The sequence below is a fragment of the Eretmochelys imbricata genome, chromosome 8, assembly GCF_965152235.1.
Source record: "Eretmochelys imbricata isolate rEreImb1 chromosome 8, rEreImb1.hap1, whole genome shotgun sequence".
Taxonomy (NCBI): domain Eukaryota; kingdom Metazoa; phylum Chordata; order Testudines; family Cheloniidae; genus Eretmochelys; species Eretmochelys imbricata.
This window is the reverse complement of record NC_135579.1, coordinates 38,370,006-38,391,060: the sequence shown is the minus strand read 5'-3', so window position 1 is coordinate 38,391,060 and position 21,055 is coordinate 38,370,006. Positions and strand designations below refer to the sequence as shown.

Sequence of the window (21,055 nt, the reverse complement as noted above, 5' to 3'; positions counted from 1 at the left end):
TACACACTTTTAGGAATGATTTTGAAAGATTTGAAGATATATCAAAAAATATCTTGCCTGATACTAACTATAAAGAAGCCCAGTCCCGCAAGCGAATCAGGAAAAAACAAGCAAATGATAGCAGTGCAACAGAAACAGCATTGAATCCTAGAGACAAATTTTGCATATCTACTTACTAAGCTATAATTGATACACTTGAAGTTCATATGAAGAGGAGAGGTGAAGTGTACAAAGAAGTATCAAGTAGATTTTCTTTTCTAAATGATATGGACTTATCTGATGAACAATATTCACAAGGTTCCCAAAAACTAGTTGACTCATACCCTGTTGACTTGAACATCAATCTCTGTCAAGAAGTACGGCAGTTCCACTATTATATGCATGCAAAGTTTAATGAAACAGGAAAAATGAAATTCAGTCACATTGATCTTCATGACACAATATTGAAAGACGGAATACAATGTGTATTTCCAAACGTAGAGATCGCACTACGTATTTTTCTAACATTGATGATTACTAACTGCTCCGCAGAGCGCTCTTTTTCTCAGATGAAAAGAATAAAAAACCCACAGAGAACAACAATGTGTCAGGACAGACTTGTTTCACTTTCCTTATTGTGTATGGAAGCGGACATGCTTTGTTGAGTCAGCTTCGATGAACTTATCCAGAATTTTGCAATCAGAAAATCTAGAAAGAAGCTATTTTAATTTCAGCATAAATGTAAGTTATGTGTCATTTTGAAAAATAAAATTTTATTTTATGATATAGTATGGTTTTTATTTTGAATTACATATGGGGGGGCACCATAATCTTTTCAGTGCTTAGGGCCTCTAAAGGTCTTCATCCGGCCCTGGACACAATACTCCAATTGAGACCTAATCAGAGTGGAGTAGAGTGGAAGAATTACTTCTCATGTGTTGCTTACATCACTCCTGCTAATACATCCCAGAATGATGTTTGCTTTTTTTTTTTGCAACAGTATTACACTGTTGACTCATATTTAGCTTTTGGTCCACTATGACCCCCAGATCCCTTTTCTGCAGTACTCCTTCCTAGGCAGTCATTTCCCATTTTGTATATGTGCAACTGATTTTTCCTTCCTAAATGGAGTACTTTGCATTTGTCCTTACTGAATTTCACCCTATTTACTTCAGACCATTTCTCCAGTTTGTCCAGATCATTTTGAATTGTAATCCTATGCTCCAAAGCACTTGCAACCCCTCCCATCTTGGTATCATCCACAAACTTTATAAGTGTTTATAAGTATGCCATTATCTAAATCATTGATGAAGATATTGAACAGAACCGGACCCAGAACTGATCCCTGTGGAATCCCACTCATTATGGCCTTCCAGCATGACTGTGAACCACTGATAACTACTATCTAGGAATGGTTTTCCAACCACTTTTGCATCCACCTTATAGTAGCTCCGTCTAGGTTTCATTTCCCTAGTTTGTTTATGAGATGGTCATGCGAGACAGTATCAAAAACTTTACTGAAGTCAAAATATACCACATCTACCACTTCCTCCCCATCTACAAGGCTTGTTACCCTGTCAAAGAAAGCTATCAGGTTGGTTTGACACAATTTGTTTTTGACAAATCCATGCTCATTGTTACTTATACCCTTATTATCTTCTAGATGTTTGCAAATTGATTGTTTAATTATTTGCTCCATTATCTTTCTGGGTACAGAAGTTAAGCTGACTGGTCTGTAATTTCCTGGGTTGTCCTTATTTCCCTTTTTATAGATGGGCACTATATTTGCCCTTTTCCAGTCTTCTGGAATCTCTCCAGTCTTCCATGACTTGTCAAAGATAATAGCTAATGGCTCAGATATCTCCTCAGTCAGATCCTTGAGTATTCTAGGATGCATTTAATCAGGCTCTGGTTACTTGAAGACATCTAATTTGTCCAAGTAATTTTAACTTGTTCTTTCCCTATTTTAGCCTCTTCTGATCCTACCTCATTTTCACTGGTATTCACTATGTTAGACATCCAATCACCACCAACCTTCTTTGTGAAAACCAAAACAGAGAAGTCATTAAGCACCTCTGCCATTTTATATTCAGGTTGACTAAAAGTTGGCTTCTTGTAAACTGACATGGATCTATCTGCCTAGATCCTGTGACCGGATCCCCACAGTCAGTGGCTGTGAGGATTAAACAATGAACAACCTGGTCCTTCTGGTTCAGAGCTTTCTCCAACACAACTTCTGCATATCGAGCCTCAGGTAAACTGCACATCCAAAGTGAAGCGTTTATTGTCACTGAGATCAAAGCTCTGGAGAAAGATCAATCCCCGCATAAGGATCCTGCGCGTCATCTAGAGGAAACCGCGCTCCGGACGCTGTGATCTCACTTATTTTTAACATAGTTTTTTTTTTAATTTGGAGAACCTGGGAGCATTATCATTTATATCCAGAATTTCCTCTTACGCTCTGTAAAACTGCATTCGATTCTCAGCAAAAATTAGTATATTCATCAGACATTTAACGGCTGCAGCTTATATGATGGAAGTGAATAACTTTTCGTATTTATATTTCATAAGAAAATTATAGATATAAAGCTAAATTTGCAACTCTCTGTATCGTGCCTCAAAGGGAAAACTACATTAAAGTATAGTACCCGGAACATATAAATATACAGTCTATAGTGAATAATTAATTCTCGAGCTTGCAGATCTTTTCCCATGGAAAGTGTCACTTGGAGTCATTAGGAATTTTGTTCGAGTAAAGACTTCAGGATTTGGACTTATTTATTTATATTTATCCAAAAGAACTTGTCTATACTATAGGTATTTACACATATTTTTTAAAAGCTCATACAAGAGAGTTCTTGTGGTTCAATAACCAAAAATAGACCCTACCAGCTCACCACATTAACTTCCCCCCCTTCATCTAATTCAGGTGTCCATTTGACCTACCCTCCTAGGGGAAGCCTCATAACATAGACAGGTCATGCAAATTCTTGTAAATCCAGGCTCTGTCAAACTAAAAATAAGGTTCAGAATCCAGAACCCTTCAAATGCCCTCCGATTGTCCCTCTTCTTTTAATTTGTTATATAAATTATCCTGTTAAACTTTAGCTGCAGTGACTCCACTTATCCAAACTATCACAGTAGCACACTAAGGGAAATAACAACGCCCAAACTAACTCGTAGCTTATTTAGGCCCAAAACAATACTTTAAACTTAATCTAGAAACCAGTTCTATTCCAGTGCAGAGTACAATTGCAATGTGTTCCTTACCAGAATGCCCGGAAATATATGTATATTTGCATTCTGCACTATTGAAGTGTCCCTGTGGTCCTCAAGGGTAGCCCCATGGACACAATGCAATCAAATAATCAAATGTGGAACTGATAAAAGTATAGCTAACTCTGGTGAGATCTTCAAATGAAAAAAACACCCACCTCCAAACTTCTTGCCACATGCAAACAAGCAACCCTCACCTCCACCCCCCACCCCCGCCATCCATTGTTGATACGTGTACGTACAGCAATACCGAGCACTCAGCATGATCCCAAGTGTGAATTTGACTTATGTATAACGGGAACACTCCCCCAGTCAAGGCAGTTGATGTAATCTCCCACATTTCTTCCTGTTCTTAAAAATCAACACCAGAGTCTTCCTTATCAGTGAGAGTGGACAATTATTTCTACTCGTGATTTGTCACTATTCTTATATTCATTCAGGTATTTCTTCAATCAAAATGTTTAGTTCAGCCCTGAATTTTATTTTCAAACCTTCTGCAGTCACTTTCCAGTTTAAATCTCTTTTCTAGATGGCCACAATCTCATTATTAATTATTATTATTATTATTATTATTATTATTATTCGGGGATAAGTGTGTCCACAAGATGATTTTACCGTCATAGCTATGCTGATATAATTATAACATTATAATTAACAATAGTACACCACACATAATATTATACAATATTCTTATATAATATATATAACCGTATATGTACTATATTACAATTATAGCTGCATAGCTATGCACATAATTTTCCAATTGTAGAGCAAGCCTTTACACAGTCATAGCAAATGAACCTTAAAATATATGAAGAGCGAAACCGATTTCATTTTTCACTATTCTCCCTTCCTTTTCCAACACCACTCCAGATGACTCCGCGCATCTCTCTGAAAGTACCTAAATGCCTAATCATACAACGCTTCCACAACTGGACATGAACATTTAGATGAGAAACCTCACTAACCGCCTTTGATTTAAGTCCATCTTATCACTATGCAATCAGCCCCTGGGTCAGCACACTTCTTATAAAAAAACTTTTCTACAGAGAATATTTCCAGGGTGAAGAACTCTAGTTAGAACCCGTCGCTAACTTTTAACTGTCTAACATCTTCCGGTTAATAGGAACGCTTTACAGTTTATTTTAACTTTGTGCTTTTATCGCTAAATCCGCCCATGGTTGAAAAAAATGTTTTTCAAAAGAACACAGAAAACACCAAAGCAAAACTCGAGCTCAGACTTTCCATTCTCAATCTAGACATTAAAAAGTAATATATTTTACCTTGGATTTAGGCATTATTCTCTATATAGCATTTCATCTCATATAAATCCCCATCCTCCATAATGGGATTAAATGCTCATCTATCTGAGGAATTATCTCCGATTCTTATGAAAGACTCTTACGCAGTGATATCATAAGCAAGAATAAGAGTTATTTAAACTGAAAAATACTCTAAGGCAGCCTGGAGTGGGCAATAAATTGCTAGCGCAAGTGATCTCTTTTATACCCAAGTCATTCCGAGCAATTGTTTTGTGTTTTGTGCTATGTAAATTGCCAAGGAAATCTGCTGATTCTGTTCCAGAACTTCTGATCTACACTGGTAAACAGCGACTCTCATATTTTCAATCATAAACTGCAGTATACTGTCTTACGTTTAGTTTTTAACAAAATTTGTTCTGCCTTCGTAATATAAAATCCATATCAAGTTCTAGATTCATCCTCAAAATATTTCACTTCTTCAGACAAGGGATGAGGACTTTCATATTTTCCTAGAGAAGGAGCTGAGGAAGCTTTCAGATTGGCCAAAAATTTTCTGAAAATATTGGAAAATATCACAGCGAATGCAAAAAACCCAGGGAGCACCCGAGGCACAGTAGTCACTCAGTGCACCGAGAAAAATAGAAGCTTCCTCGTAGTTTTAATAACTGAGGTGATTATTACAAGATATAAAAGAGATGGAAAATGAATTTTAATGAAACTCAATAAACTTGAAGTGGTTGTTTCCTTCCGGAACGTTGGTAGATAATATTATTTTTGCATTGTCGTATTCCTCTCTAATTAATCTACAACACGTTAGGAAACAAAATTATAAATTGGTTAATCTGTGAGTGACATTTCACTTTAACTATGAGATTGTAAATATATTTACCACGCTGGTCTTTTGTCACATTTAGAGTTTTAATGTCGCATTTTTTTGTTTCACTAAATGCAGAAAAATGAACGTGGAGCCTTCCAATGCCTCTACCCGCAAAGTATACACCAGGCAAGTGAAAAAATTCAAGATGAAAACTCTTGCGTATGAAAAAAATGTAAGTTTTCAATATAAAATTCTCAATATAAGAAAAGACCAGAGTAGCGCCTAAGCGTACCAAAATATTATGGAGCGATAAAGCTATCTTATAAATAAATAAATAAATAAATAAATAAATAAATAAAGCACTCAAAGAGCGGGCAAATATGGAACAGATTTCTTTCTTTCTTTCTTTCTTTCTTTCTTTCTTTTTCTTTCTTTCTTTCTTTCTTTCTTTCTTTCTTTCTTTCTTTCTTTCTTTCTTTCTTTCTTTCTTTCTTTCTTTCTTTCTTTCTTTCTTTCCAGATGCAGACAATTGCTAAAAATGATCTGGGAAAAAATTGCCAATACTTTTTCAAAGAAAGGCAGAAAAAGCCTTTGCTCACAGCGCTCAGACTGTTTTGGCTGAATAATTTCAATATCATATGTTATTCTATTTAAGGCTTTTTAAATATCTAATTGTGTTGGATCGTTTAAAAATCAGCTGGCATTCAAAAATTCTGAGGAATCACTATCTGAACAAAAGCAAAGCAAACAGAGGCACAAAAGTACAACCATGAGGAAAAGGACCATAGATTCTAACTGAAGGATCCATGCATACTCTTCCTTAGTTAGACATTTTCATAAATTCACGGACTATAAAATCAGAGGGTCACATACTCTGACCTCCAGAATTTCACCCATTAATTCCTGAACAATGCCCAATAATTTGTGGTTGAGCTAGTGCAAATATTTTAGAAAAATATCCCATTTCTATTTAAAGACGCCAAATGATGGATAATCTACCACTTTCTTCGGTAAACTGTTCTGATAGTTAATTACACCCACTATTCAATATGTGCACCTTATTTCCACTTTGAATGTATCTAACTTCAACTTCCAGGCACTGGATCTTGTTAAGACTTTGTCTGCTAGCTAAAAGAACCATCTAGTATTATATATCTGCTCCCTATGCAGGTACTTAAAGACCTTGACCAGGTTGCTTACTAACCTTCTCTTCCATGACATAAATAGAATGAGCTCCTTAAGTCTCTCATGTTTTCTAGTTCAGGAAACTCTTGTAGGTCTTCCCTGAAGTGCTCGAGTTTCTTCAACATCCATTTTAATTTGTTTATACAAAACTAGACACGCTATTCCATGACCAGTGTCACCAGTGCCATATACAGAGATAATATCACCCTAGAGAAGTATTATCCTTTGTACAAGGCACTGGTAAGACCTCATATAAAATACTGTGTACAATTCTGGTCACCCAGGTTCAAGAAAGTTGAATTTAAACTGGAACAAGTGCAGAGAAGAGCTACTAGGGTGTTTATGGGAATGGGGGAGGGGCTTATGAGAGGAGACTGGAAGCTCTTGGCTAGTTTAGTCGAGCAAAATAAGCCTGAAAGGGGATATGATTGCTCTCTGTAAATACATGGGGCTGGGGGCTCATTCCCTCAGGGCACCCCGCATTGATCACTGTTGGAAGACAAGATACTAGGTTAGATGGCAGGTTGGTCTGATCCAGTATGGCCGTTCTTATGAAGCTAAAGCACAATGTTGGCACAGGAACAAATGGATAAAAATTGGCCATGAACAAAGTCAGGCTGGAAACTGAAAGAAGGGTTCCAGCTATGAGAGGGGAGAAGTTCTGGAACAGTCTCCTAATAGGAGTTTTGGGGGCAAATAATTTAATTAGTTTTAAGAGACAGAACCGGACAAATTAATGAGTGCAATTGTCTGATGGGGTTGCTTGTGATGGGGGAAGCGGGGGTTAGAGGTCAGGGCTTAACAGCCCTGAGGCTCACTTCCAGTTTATGTCTTATGTTCCTAAAGCTCATGCTTCAGGCCTTCAGCCAGCCACTAGCAGGGAGTCAGAAAGAGATTCCTCACCTATGTATTCTGGGAGGGTTTTTTTAACCTCCTTCCTTTGATGAAGGGAGGGATAGCCATGGCTGGAGATAGTACATTGGGTGGGGAGGGGCAGGACTCTGAGTTGGAGCCAAGCATTCCCTCTCCCAGGTGCTTGGCTGGCTGGTTCTTGTTCATATGTTCAGTATCTAACTGCACACATACAAAATGGGAAATAAGTGCCTAGGAAAGAGTACTGCACAAAGGGACCTGGGGGTCACAGTGGATAAGAAGCTAAATATGAGTCAAATGTGTAACACTTGCAAAAAAAGCAAACATCATTCTGGAATGTATTAGCAGGAGTGATGCAAGCAAGACATGAGAAGTAATTCTTCCAATCTATTCCATGTTGATTAGGCCTCAACTGGAATATTGTGTCCAGTTCTGGGCGCCACATTTCAGGAAAGATGTGGAGAAATTGGAAAACGTCCAGAGAAGAGCAACAAAAATGATTAAAGGTCTAGGAAATATGATCTGTGAGGGAAGAGTGAAAAAATTGGGTTTGTTTAGTCTGGAGAAGAGAAGACTGAGAAGGGACATGACACCAGTTTTCAAGTACATAAAAGGCTGTTGCAAGGAGGAGGGAGAAATTTTTTTCTCCTTAACAGCTGAGGATAGGACAAGAAGCAATGGGCTTAAATTGCAGCAAGGGCAGTTTAGGTTGGACATTAGGAAAAACTTCCTAACTGTCAGTGTGGTTAAGCACTGGAATAAATTGCCTAGGGAGGTTGTAGAATCTCTCTCATTGGAGATTTTTAAGAATAGGTTAGACAAACACCTGTCAGAGATACCCTAGATAATACTTAATCTTGCCATGAGTGCAGGGGACTGGACTAGATGACCTCTCAAGGTCCCTTCCAGTCCTACAATTATATGATTCTCTGATGTCATATGTAGCATCAGGAAGAAATTATCCCCCAGATCAGATAGGCAATGACCTTGGAGGTTTTTTGCCTTTCTCTGCAAGTGTGTGGGTGCTGGTCATTTGCCAGGATTATTTGGTTATTTCTCACTTAATCATTTCCCTGTCATTGCAGGGAGCCTGAGTACAGTGCATCTCAGTCCCTCCTATTTTCTTCCTGTGGTACATAATAGACTAGTTTCCTGTGTACTTTGGTTTCATTTTGTTTGTTGGATTTAGTGTGCTGGTGCTGGGTGGTGTTGGAGGCCTGTGATATACAGGAGATCAGACTAGATGATCTAGTGGTCCCTTCTGTCATTAAAACTGGTGGCTCTATGACTCCATTACTCCTGCTTTATATTGCCCTTTAATACATCAAAGAATCAGGTTGAAAGAATAAAGCCATAGCACTGCACTGGGAGTTCATATTCAGTGAATTATCTACTATCACCCCTATGTCCTTTCCAGAGTAACTACTTTCCCAGGTACAGCCTCCCATCCTGAATGTATGGCTCCTAAATGCATGACCTTGTATTTGACTATATTAAAATGTATGTTTTTACTGCTCCCAGCCTACAGACCTCTCTGCATGGTTGACTGGATCTCTGTTATTAACTAGCCCATCAATATTTATGATATCTACAAATGTTAATGGTTATAGTTTCTTCCAGATCACAGATAATAATACTGAATAAAGTTGGGCTTTGACTCCAACTTTGCTGAGCCTCATTAGAAACACCACCATCTGATTATCTTGACATAGTAAATAAAGTTTCATGTCTGAATTAGTTTATACCCAATATGTAACTTATTTATTTTATAGTATTAGATTTCAATATGAATATCAAGTGGTATTAAGTTAAATACCTGACATTAATCTAAAAATACTAGGTCAACAGAGTTACTTTTATGAACTAAATTAGCAATCTCATAAAATATTTGTATTCTAGGCTAGCCAGACATCAAATAGGGAATAATGCCATCATCTTTATAAGGCAGTCTGCTTTTAAAATGTGACTTGCTAAAATGACATTAGATGTGGGGTATCTATAATATCTAGGCTATTTGGGGAATAAGAGTTTAGGATTGCAAACCTTTAGCAATGGCCAATGTAAATTAGATTTATAATATACTAGAATACCATTTTCGTTACAGATTGTAATGGTAATAAAGGGTGTCATAAATATAAAGGGAAGGGTAAACCCCTTTGAAATCCCTCCTGGCCAGGGGAAAGCTCCTCTCACCTGTAAAGGGTTAAGAAGCTAAAGGTAACCTCGCTGGCACCTGACCAAAATGACCAATCAGGAGACAAGATACTTTCAAAAGCTGGGAGGAAGGAGAGAAACAAAGGGTCTGTGTGTCTGTCTATATTCTGTCTTTGTCAGGGATAGACCAGGAATGGAGCCTTAGAACTTTTAGTAAGTAATCTAGCTAGGTATGTGTTAGATTATGATTTCTTTAAATGGCTGAGAAAAGAATTGTGCTGAATAGAATAACTATTTCTGTCTGTGTATCTTTTTTGTAACTTAAGGTTTTGCCTAGAGGGGTTCTCTATGTTTTTGAATCTAATTACCCTGTAAGATATCTACCATCCTGATTTTACAGGGGGGATTTCTTTATTTCTATTTACTTCTATTTTTATTAAAAGTCTTCTTGTAAGAAAACTGAATGCTTTTTCATTGTTCTCAGATCCAAGGGTTTGGGTCTGTGGTCACCTATGCAAATTGGTGAGGCTTTTTATCCAACATTTCCCAGGAAAAGGGGGGGTGCAAGTGTTGGGAGGATTGTTCATTGTTCTTAAGATCCAAGGGTCTGGGTCTGTAGTCACCTAGGCAAATTGGTGAGGCTTTTCACCAAACCTTGTCCAGGAAGTGGGGTGCAAGGTTTTAGGAAGTATTTTGGGGGGAAAGAGGTCCAAACAGCTCTTCCCCAGTAACTAGTATTAGTTTGGTGGTGGTAGCGGCCAATCCAAGGACGTCGGGTGGAATATTTTGTACCTTGGGGAAGTTTTGACCTAAGCTGGTAAAGATAAGCTTAGGAGGTTTTTCATGCAGGTCCCCACATCTGTACCCTAGAATTCAGAGTGGGGGAGGAACCTGACAAAGGGCGTTTATTTTATTGAGGGCTGTCAGTGTAAACTATTCAGGTACATTTCATTTTTGTAAAGAAGATATCTTCTGCACTGATCACTGACGATTTTTCATGATCAAAATAAAGATTTAGAGCGCTCCTTAAACTCTTCTTAGGTCTTCCTTCTGATTAGAAACTGCTTATCACGAATAGGTTTAGGATTTAAGCTCTAGATGAAGAACCTATGAGAAAAGAAATCCCCAGATGTTGTTTAAGTGTCCTTGGCAAGAATTTTAAAAATGGGTGCCCACAGTTTGTCTCTTACATCCAAATTTGGGTATCTTCACAAGTAACCTGATTCTAAACAATAAATGGGCACAAGTTTAGGCATTTCCTACAGATATAGAATCCCAACTTTAGGCACCAATTTCTTAAATTTTTGATAAGGACTAATTTAGTGATAAGGCTACTGTGATTGGCCTTTTAAAAACACAGCTAGGATATAATAATATAGAAATAAAAAAATGTGTATGAGGTATATGTGGAGAAATTAAGAATGGAAATTCTGAACTCCTTAACAGAAAATATACAACATGAAAGAAATGGCCACTAGTAGTTTTATCAATTTTTCTCTGAGAGTCAATCAATCCAACCCTCCTCCATTTTTAAATATTAAGCCACATTTTTCTGTAAACAGAATTTGATTTGAAATCTTTGTTTCCATAAACTTATTTTTAACATGTGTACTCAATAAAACGCTCTTTCTTCCTTTTAAAATATCATTACAAATACGATTAGACAAAAAGACTACAAAATATAATGGAAATATAGTAACTGAAGTGTTTTACTCAGAGATCAAAGAAATATCGAATTCAGCCGAGTACACTCACCTCCAAGAAGATGTCGAGAGCATTTCTGGTACTTGTTTCTTCATCAAACGATTCAGTCTGCTTGTTGACAGCAGAATTAATACCCGTAAGAGTGTTTGAAGCACTTCCCCCTTGAAAGCAGAATTCCTTTAATCCACAGTCCTTATATAGGACAGTCTCCTGGGCAGAAGTGTGAAGAAAAGCTCTGACTCCATCAATCCCCACAAACTGCGAGACGGGAACTCCACTGAAAGTCACACTCGAGGAGTCAAACAGCTGCGAGTTTCTCCACCTGCGAAGCCTCAGGGCCAGGAACACTAGGATAAAGGTAAAGAACAAGGAGGAAACGGAAGCCACAGAGATCACCAAATACAAGATGAGGCTGGACTGGGGGTCTGCAGGAGCTGAGAGGCTGCTTAAATCGGAGAGAATTTCGGAGATGCTGTCAGCCACCACCACCGTGACAGTGGCCGTGGCAGAGAGAGGGGGCTGCCCGTTGTCCTTCACTAAAACCACCAGACTTTGCTTGAGCGCATCTTTGTCTACAAAGGAGCGCGCTGTCCTGATCTCGCCGCTGTGGAGTCCCACAGAGAAAAGCCCCGGCTCTGTAGCTTTCAGCAGCTGGTAGGAGAGCCAGGCGTTCTGCCCGGAGTCTGCATCCACCGCCACCACCTTAGTGACCAGGTAACCCAGCTCGGAGGAGCGAGGGGCCAACTCCACTCCCGTGGAGCCATCGGTGGGAAAGGAGGGGTGTAAGATGTGCGGGCTGTTGTCATTCTGATCCAGTATAAAGAGAGTGACGGAGACATTACTGCTGAGAGGTGGGGAACCTCCATCCTGAGCCTGCACTTGGAACCGAATCTCCCGGAACCGTTCGTAATCGAAGGAGCGCAGAGCGTAGAGAGCCCCAGTCTCGGAGTTAATAGAAATGTAGGAGGACAAAGGCACTTCGCTTCTGTCTCCTTCAATAATGGAGTAAGTGACTCTGGCGTTCTCCCTCCAGTCCACATCATTTGCCTTCATATGAAATACAGAAGCACCTGGGGTGCTATTTTCTGGGATATAGGCCGTGTAATATTTTTGATCGAAGACAGGCCGGTTGTCATTTTTATCCAAAATTTCTATAAAGACAGTTTTGTTTGAGCTGAGAGGAGGAATCCCTCGGTCTGTGGCTACAACAGTGACATTGTATTCGGAGACTTGCTCCCTGTCCAAAGCTCTATCAGTCACCACAGTGTAAAAATTATCAAATGACCTCTCTAATTTGAATGGGAGGTTTTCTGGAATTATACAACAAGTGACCTCACAATTCTCCCCAGAATCTCGATCATGCACATTAAGAATAGCAATCACCGCACCTAAGAGGGAATCTTCGGCAATGGGACTGAAAGCAGATGTGACGGTGATCCCAGGGATATGATTATTAACGTCAGTAATCTCTATCAGAACTTTGCAGTAGGCTGATAGCCCGCCTTCGTCCCTCGCTTGTATGTCAAATTCATAAAATACTAATTCTTCAAAATCAAGCTTTGCAGTTACTTGGATGTCCCCAGTTTCAGGATCCAATTTAAATTTTTTGTCAAACCGTTCTGAGATTTTGAGAAACGAATACTTGATCTGTGCGTTTATGCCTTCATCCCTGTCCGAGGCTGTTATCCGGAGCACCACACTACCCACAGGAATGTCTTCCTTTACACTCACTTTATACACCGATTGCGTAAATTCTGGGGCATTGTCGTTTCCATCCAACACCACAATACGGATTATTGTTGATCCTGTTTTTACAGGATCCCCACCGTCAGTGGCGGTGAGGATCAAATTATGAACTGCTTGTTGTTCTCTATCCAAAGATGTCTCCAGTATTAATTCCGGGTATTTTACACTGTCATCTCCGGTTTCTACATTCAGGATAAAATAGCTGTCTTGGCTACATTTGTAATTTTGTAGCGAATTCAGTCCTACGTCAGGGTCATGAGCTTTTTCTAATGGGAAACGTGTGCCTCTTGCAGTATACTCGCTGATTTCTAACGCGCTTTCATTTTCTGGGAAACTGGGCGAGTTATCATTTATATCCTTTATTTCCACCTCGCCTCTGTAAAGCTTCACTGGATTTTCCGCAAGCACCTCAATATTTAACACACATTTTGCAATATGACCACAGATCTGCTCTCTGTCCATCCTTTCGTTGACAAATAAATGGCCGTTTTTCAAATTCAAACCAAAATATTGTGTCCTATCTCTGGCAACAAGGCTTACTCCGCGGTCTGAAAGCTCCTTTAGATCCAGTCCCAGGTCCTTTGCGATGTTCCCCACGAAGGATCCTATCTGCATTTCCTCAGGAATCGAATAATGAATCTGTTCCGAAACTGCCTCCCAAACGGTGACCAAGATACAGCAACGCAAGACTCGCCTTTTGAAATCCTGTCTACTCAGTGTGTCCGCCATTTCAAAAGGGATGAAGAGCTGCCTTCCAGTTCTCTTACCGATGTCTGCAGTGATTAGGAATCAGGAATTTGTATGCTGTTGTCTCGGACCAAATCTTCATTACGGCATCCTATGTAAGGTCTAGATTCAATCAGCAAGGTCCTCTTTTTCTATTCAGACCTTGCATCCTGCGGCTTCTCTGTCTTTGCTGTTAAATGGGTTTGCTCTATTTCGTATTAGACTGTTTGTACATAGTTAGCGAACAGCGACACTCAGAGTCTATATCAATGATTGCAGAATACTCCATTGTGAACGGTCTGTTTTGTTTTTTAATACTGACATTTCAATTGTTCAGTCATTTTAAAGCGCTAGATATGTAATTAAACGTATTGTTACATTATGCTATGTGAACTGTCATGCATACATATGTGAATATATATATATATATATAATTATTATTCTCTACAATGTAATGGAACACTCTACAGTCTGATTATGACTGAATCAGAATATATCTTTTAGAAAGACATCAAATCTCAGTGTGAGAGGGGAACCTGTATAATGAAATATGATATACTTTATGCTTTTTGCTGACATATGTCACTTCTTAATAAAATTACTATCTACATGATATCTATTAAAATGTGAAGTATAAATCCCTTAAATTGATTGAATTGTGTGTTAAAAACACTTCCAACAATAGAATGCCTATAGACGTTCATATATTAATAGACAGAAATAAGAACAGAAGATTTCTTCCATAAATTACATAGACTAATGTGGACATATGTTGAGGCATGAGATTGTTGGGATACTACACATAAAAAAACAGACATATTAAAATAGTCATAATACTTAGTTCTTATACGGGACTTTTAATAAGTAGATTTCAAAGTGCTTTACAGATGGGTTTAGTATAATTATCCCCACTTTACAGATGAGGAAATTGAGGCACACAGAGATTAAGTTATCTGGCCAGGGGCAGAGCTGAGAGTAAACCCCAGTACAAGTCCAGTGCTTTATTTACTAGGCCATACCAATGACAATTTAATTCATCTCCTAGAACTCTTGACCTAAAAGAAATTGCATTGGTGAATGAATTTGTCATTTGTAAAGTCATTTCACGTATGAGCCCATATTTTGAGGGAATACAGATTTTTCAATAAGGTGGAAATACCCTTGTGTTTTAGAATGAAAGGATGCTTCGTTATAATTATATAAATTTGCATTTAGCTTACTTCCATTACCATCTTTTGACTATAGATCTTACAAATGCACTTTAGCATTATATTTGGCATTATTATTCTTTAAATACTGTCACTTATCATACTTCACAATGTTTGACAGTAACATTTTGAAGTAGTAGAAGTATTTCACTTCTTAAAATGTGCATACAGATTAATAAATTCACTGGAATAAATTAGATAATGGGAGAGGTGTCACCAAGAAATTAATGAAAGGAGAAACGAAGAGTTTGTTCATCAATAAATAAACTTTTTAATTTAACCTCAGTTGCTTAAAATTAGATTACATGATGTACAGAAATAAGCCCACACTCATCTGAAAGTAGAAAAAAAATTGGCTAATCACAAAACATTTAAAATTACTAATGTTACAAGATGTAAATGTATGTGCATAGGTCTAAAATGTTCATATTTAATTTCCACATAATATGTAAACATAAATAACAAAATACACTCTAAATCGTCATTAGCACAAAATATACACATGCGAGGGACTAATCCGATTAATTAAATGTTCTTCGTTAGATTTATTCAAACTTTTCTCAGACCTGTTTGAATCCCTTTGATCATTTTCTTGTTGTTTTTTTTTTTTTTTTTTTTTAAGGGAGTCGTTTGAGTTACTTGCCTCGGCAAACTAAACCGAACCATTTTAAATTCCCCAGTTACAGACTCATCGGGATCATAATTTGTGTGAAGAAAAGCTCTGATTCCCTCTATACCATGTACTAGGACATGGGAACTCCACTAAAAATCACACCGGAGAAGTCAGATAGCTGAGAGTCCCTCCATCTGCAGAGTCTGAGGACCAGTAGCACTATTATAAAGATAAAGAACAAGCAGGAAACAGACGCTATCACATCCCCAAATAGGAGGTGAAATTGGACTAGATGTCTGCAGGACCTGAAAGGCTGCTTAAACCGGGGAGGATTTTGAGGATGCTATCAGTGAGGGCAAACAACTTAAATTAGTTTTAAGAGATAAGCAAATTTATAAATGCAGCTGTATGATGGGACTGCTTGTGATGGTAGGCGACAGGGCTCAGCACCCCAGGGGCTCACTTTCTGTTCGTGCCTTATGTTCCTAAAAGCTCATAATTCAGGGTTTTAGACCACCAACTGCAGGGGTCAGGGAGGGATCCACACACAGAGAAAGGCCAAATATATTCTGTTTTTTACTCCTGCTCTCTCTCTCCTTTCTCTGAAGCATCAGAGATGGCCACAGCTAAAGATGGGACATTGGAGGAGTAGAGCCAGGGCTCTGAGGTGTCACCAAGCATTCACTCTCTCAGGTCCTTGGTTGGCTTGTTCTTGCTGAAGGATGTACTCAGGATCTAACTGATCTTCTTTTGTGGAGTGGAGAAAGGCTTTTCCCCAGGTCAGATTGGCAGTGACCTTGGTGGTTGGTTTCTTTTGGTTTTTGTTTTCCTTCCTCTGCAGCATGTGGGTTCAGGTCTCTTGACAGAATCATTTCTCCGCCACTGCAGGACCTCAGGCACTGATGCACCTCAGTCCCTCCTAGTGTCTGCCTGTGGCACATAATAGTCTTGTCTCCTGTGAGCTGTAAGGTTTCAGAGTACTTCGGTCTACTTTCAGTTGGATTTAGAGTGCGGGTACGGGGCGATGATGTATGGGAGTTCAGACCAGGTGATCTGGTGATGCCGTCTAGCCTTAAACTCTATGAATCTATGACCACCACCGTGACAGTGGCCGTGGCAGAGAGAGGGGGCTGCCCGTTGTCCTTCACTAAAACCACCAGACTTTGCTTGAGCGCATCTTTGTCTACAAAGGAGCGCGCTGTCCTGATCTCGCCGCTGTGGAGTCCCACAGAGAAGAGCCCCGGTTCTGTAGCCTTCAGCAGCTGGTAGGAGAGCCAGGCGTTCTGCCCGGAGTCTGCATCCACCGCCACCACCTTAGTGACCAGGTAACCCAGCTCGGAGGAGCGAGGGGCCAACTCCACTCCCGTGGAGCCATCGGTGGGAATGGAAGAGTACAAAGTTCCCGCGGTATTGTCCAATATAGAAAGAGTGACGGAGACATTACTGCTGAGAGATGGGGTACCTCCATATTGAGCCTGCACTGGAACCGAATCTTCCAGAACTGTTCGTAATTGAAGGAGCGCAGAGAGTTTAGAAACAGAGCTTCTGAGTTAATGGAGAGGTAGGCTATATTAGGAATTTCATGAAAACCACTATCAACAATTTAGGAGTGACTGGCATTCTCCTTCTAGTCACAGTGCCTCCACAGAAAAACACAGAGTTTCATTTCAGATTGTTTTCCGGGTAATAAGTAAGGCAGGACTCACTGCTAAACAAAGGTGGATTGTCATTTTTTCCTGAAATTATCTTACTTGTCTTGGTTACAGTGAATGGAGGAGTCTGTGCCTGTGATTGTTACATTTTTAATCTGAGACCTGCTCCCTGTTCAGGACTCTGTGAATCACCAATTTGTAATAATTATCAAATGATCTCTGTGTCTGACGCGGGAAATTCTCTGGGATGGAAGTGTTACTTGACCATTTCTCCCTGAACCTTGACTGTTTATATTAAAAATCGCGATTCCTGAACCAGTTGAAATATCTTCTGAGACAGAGGTAAAGAGAGAGAACGCTTCAGGCGTTGAAGTGACATAATTTTCCTCAATAGCATATATAATTACTTTACAATAATCCCCCGTCCGCGACTTTCCTTAGCGTTTACCTCTATTTTATACAGCTGAGCTTCCTCATAATCCATGTTCCAATATTTCTTACTTCTTCCGTGGCGGAATTACAGTGGAAAATCCTCTGCATTCCCTCAGATGCTTCCCCGAAGAAGTAGTGTAAACACACTGTTCGCTCCCCCGCCTTTGTCAGTCTCGAAAAGTCTAATTACCAAGGTTCCTTCTTGCACGTTTTCCATCACATATGTTTTATATATGGACGGTTAAACACAGGCTGGTTGTCGTTTGCATCTAGAACAATAACCTGGATCGGAGCTATAACTGACCTGCAACTGTGAGATGGTGAAGACTTTGCTCCTCTCGGTCCAGGGATTTCTCCAAAACCGGTTCGGAATACTTCGCGCCACCAGCGTGTGTCCTTACATCCAGGTTGAAATGTATATTGCAGCTCTGTAGTGAGTTGGATCCCACCTCCCGATTCTGGCATTGTGTAGAAAAAAGTGCGTCCCTGGAGCCCTGAGCTCATTGATTTCTAACAAAAGTTTGTCTCTCCGGTAGCTGGACGCTTTATCACTAATGTCCTAGATTTCCACTTCAACTCGTTGTCCACTTCACCCTGTGCTCAGCCTTTATATCCAGCCCCAGATTCTTTTCAATATTTCCCACGAAAGAATCTTTCTGACTTTCTTCAAGAATCTAATAGCGAATCTTCCCATAAACTGTTTCCAGAATTGTAATAATAAGAAAATAAAGCAGAACTCGCCCTTTGCAATTCCAGACACTTTGTCTGCCATAGGAGTGAAGATGCCTCTGACTTCTGTTTAGGCGAATACTGTAGTAATCGGTATTATGTTTATTATTTAATGCATACCTCACAAGAAGTTTGGAAAAATGTAAAAATAGCTCAAAGGCAAAGTACAGTCCCTATATTCCCTTTTCATAACCAAACACTGTTATGTGTGGTCGATCCATCTCTGCTTGTGCGGTGTGTATAAGGGGAAAGAGTTGGTTGAACTGGATTTTCATTTCTCTCCTTAACGGGCGAACAGCGCCGCTCAGAGCATCAACGGAACATTGCGAAGTACTGGAAGCTGCGATTATTTTTCAGGAGAATGTTCTTTTCTTTTCGTGATTTATATTGATTTGTTTTCAATAAAGCTAAACGTTATTACATAAATAATACTTTAGATGGGTTTTCGCAGAATAATGTAATTAGGTCTGCAATGGAAATATTTGTACAGCAAATATTCTGAAAATATTGAGAAATACCGCTCTTTCATTCTGTACTCATGCAAGGAAGTCTTGAAAAGTGGCACAAAATGGTATTTAACATCACATATATAGGTGAAAATGAAAAGAGAAAATACGAACATTTTCGTAGAGTGCAGAATTATATAGTCTCAAAGTGCCATCTTTATGGTAAAAACAGAAAACTAATTAAATATAATAACTGGGCCAAATCCAGAGGTTCTCACTCCATTTTTGCTAAATTTTGCTCAGTCCTAGGCTCAGTTAAATTCCATTACAGCCAATCGCATTTTCCTTGAAAAAGAGCTGATTAAAATTGAATAAGTACGTTCTATTCATATTTTTAGTATTTGTGCCAATATCTTTAAATCATCTAACACAGTTTTATCTCTTTGACAGCATACGTATAGCGACCAAAATGTAATTTTTATTGTATTGTGAGGATCCCTCCCTCCTGACAGTTTGCTGAAGAGAAATAGAGAGATTCAAGGATTAACAAACTCCAGATAATCGGAATGCGACTAGAATTTGGCAATAAGTACACAAAGACTTGTTTCATTAGGAACTAGACTTCAGGATTTGGCTCTCCATTTCCCCTCATAGCAGCTTTTGTTCCCTCCAGCCCCATTCCCCCTTTTCAGTACTCGAATGAACGTACTGATTTGAGGCACCACACAGAAAAAATTGAAATATTGCATAAAAGGAGCGAGTTTTCCTGATTATTGTTATTATTTTATGTAGAAAGGAAAAACAGATTTATTTATATATTACTGACCGATGTGAACCCAGATGTCTAGGTTTATCCTAATCAAGTTTGAAATGCTCCATCTTCATCGGTAAGCAAATTATACAAGCAGAAAGTTTAAATGTTGCTTATTTTGTTGCCCATTCTCAGAATACTCTTCCAGATCTCTCTTTCTTTTAGAGAAATGCTAATGCCTCAGCCATGGAAACAAATCAAAATGTTGTCCTATAACAGATTCTGTTCTATCATATATTTTAAGTAGCTTTCACCGTTTTAAAGGGCAGACTCTCTGCTACCCAGCTTCCGTTGGGAGCAGCAGAGCCGGGATCAGTCAAGGGGCCTGTTATGGCTATCTGATTCTCTTCTCTAGATCAATCCAGGCTCAGGATAGAGCTACTTGGGAATATTTAACTTGTGCCTGCTAAGCTTGGTACCCTAGCAATTAATCAGATAGATTGAATCAGGTTCCTATCACCAGCCAAGGACCAGGGACAGTTGTGAGGGAGAGCTGCTTACACAAGCCAGGGGCATTCTGTTCACCCTCTCCTGCCCTCCCGCTTACTTTAATCTCTGTCCGGTGGAAACTATAGAATAGTTGGAGATAACCAGAATTAATTGGGTTTGGGTGACTTCCTTTCTGCGGGAGGCAGGATCCCCACCTCGCAGCTACGGGCAGACATGTATAGCTATTGAGGTCTGTCGGGGGCTTCGGCTTCCACTCGGGTGGCACACAGGGAATGGAGGGAGCACACAGTCTGCCCCTAAACCTCCACGCCACTTCATTGGAATTTCAAATAGCAAATACAACAGCAACATACTTATTCCGGTGTGATAACATCTTTTCACATTTATCACTATTTTACAGGCTACTTAAAGATTTGCTCCAGGACTCTTACATTGGATATTTTCATTGTCAAGTAATAAATTACTAAATGGTGGAGTGATCAGTGGGTAATTAGTTTTCTTCAACGTTTGTATTAACTGGATTTTTGGAGTTAAATTTCTACCTTTTGATTTTCCAAGTACTCAATAGTCACCAATATCAATTTGTGTAATAAGGGTTGTAAACAGTGTGACAGCTCATGCCAGAGTCCCTAGGTCTCAATTGAACACCGACAAACACATAGCTGAATCAATCTGGCTAACTTGTGTGTTAGTGCTGTTAAAATACGAATTAGAATTCTAAGTATGTTTAGACTTGATTTAATGCTTGTGAGCTGCTGCATGCATTAATCTCACTTATAACATCTGTAGTCCACATTGTAAGGTAATATTTGAGCGGTTGTATCCTGAACCTCTGTGACTGTGTAAATAACCAAACAGAAGACAGACATTAATTAATATGAAAAACTGATCTACAACAGAAGGTGTTATATCCTTCCCAAAAGGAAATGTCTGTAGCTATCAGACAGACTACGGTGGGACTTTGCACCTGGAATTTCTGTAGGTACCATCAA

The 21,055-nt window shown here is 39.2% G+C and overlaps 1 protein-coding gene and 1 pseudogene across 1 annotated transcript in view; both read right to left on the bottom strand.

Moving 5' to 3' along the window:
• The window catches only part of LOC144269650 (protocadherin gamma-A11-like), a 347,802-nt gene that overhangs the window by 292,456 nt on the left and 34,291 nt on the right, over window positions 1-21,055 (bottom strand). The gene's annotated exons all lie outside the window — the stretch shown is intronic.
• On the bottom strand, window positions 11,284-13,725 carry LOC144269102 (protocadherin gamma-A10 pseudogene; annotated as a pseudogene).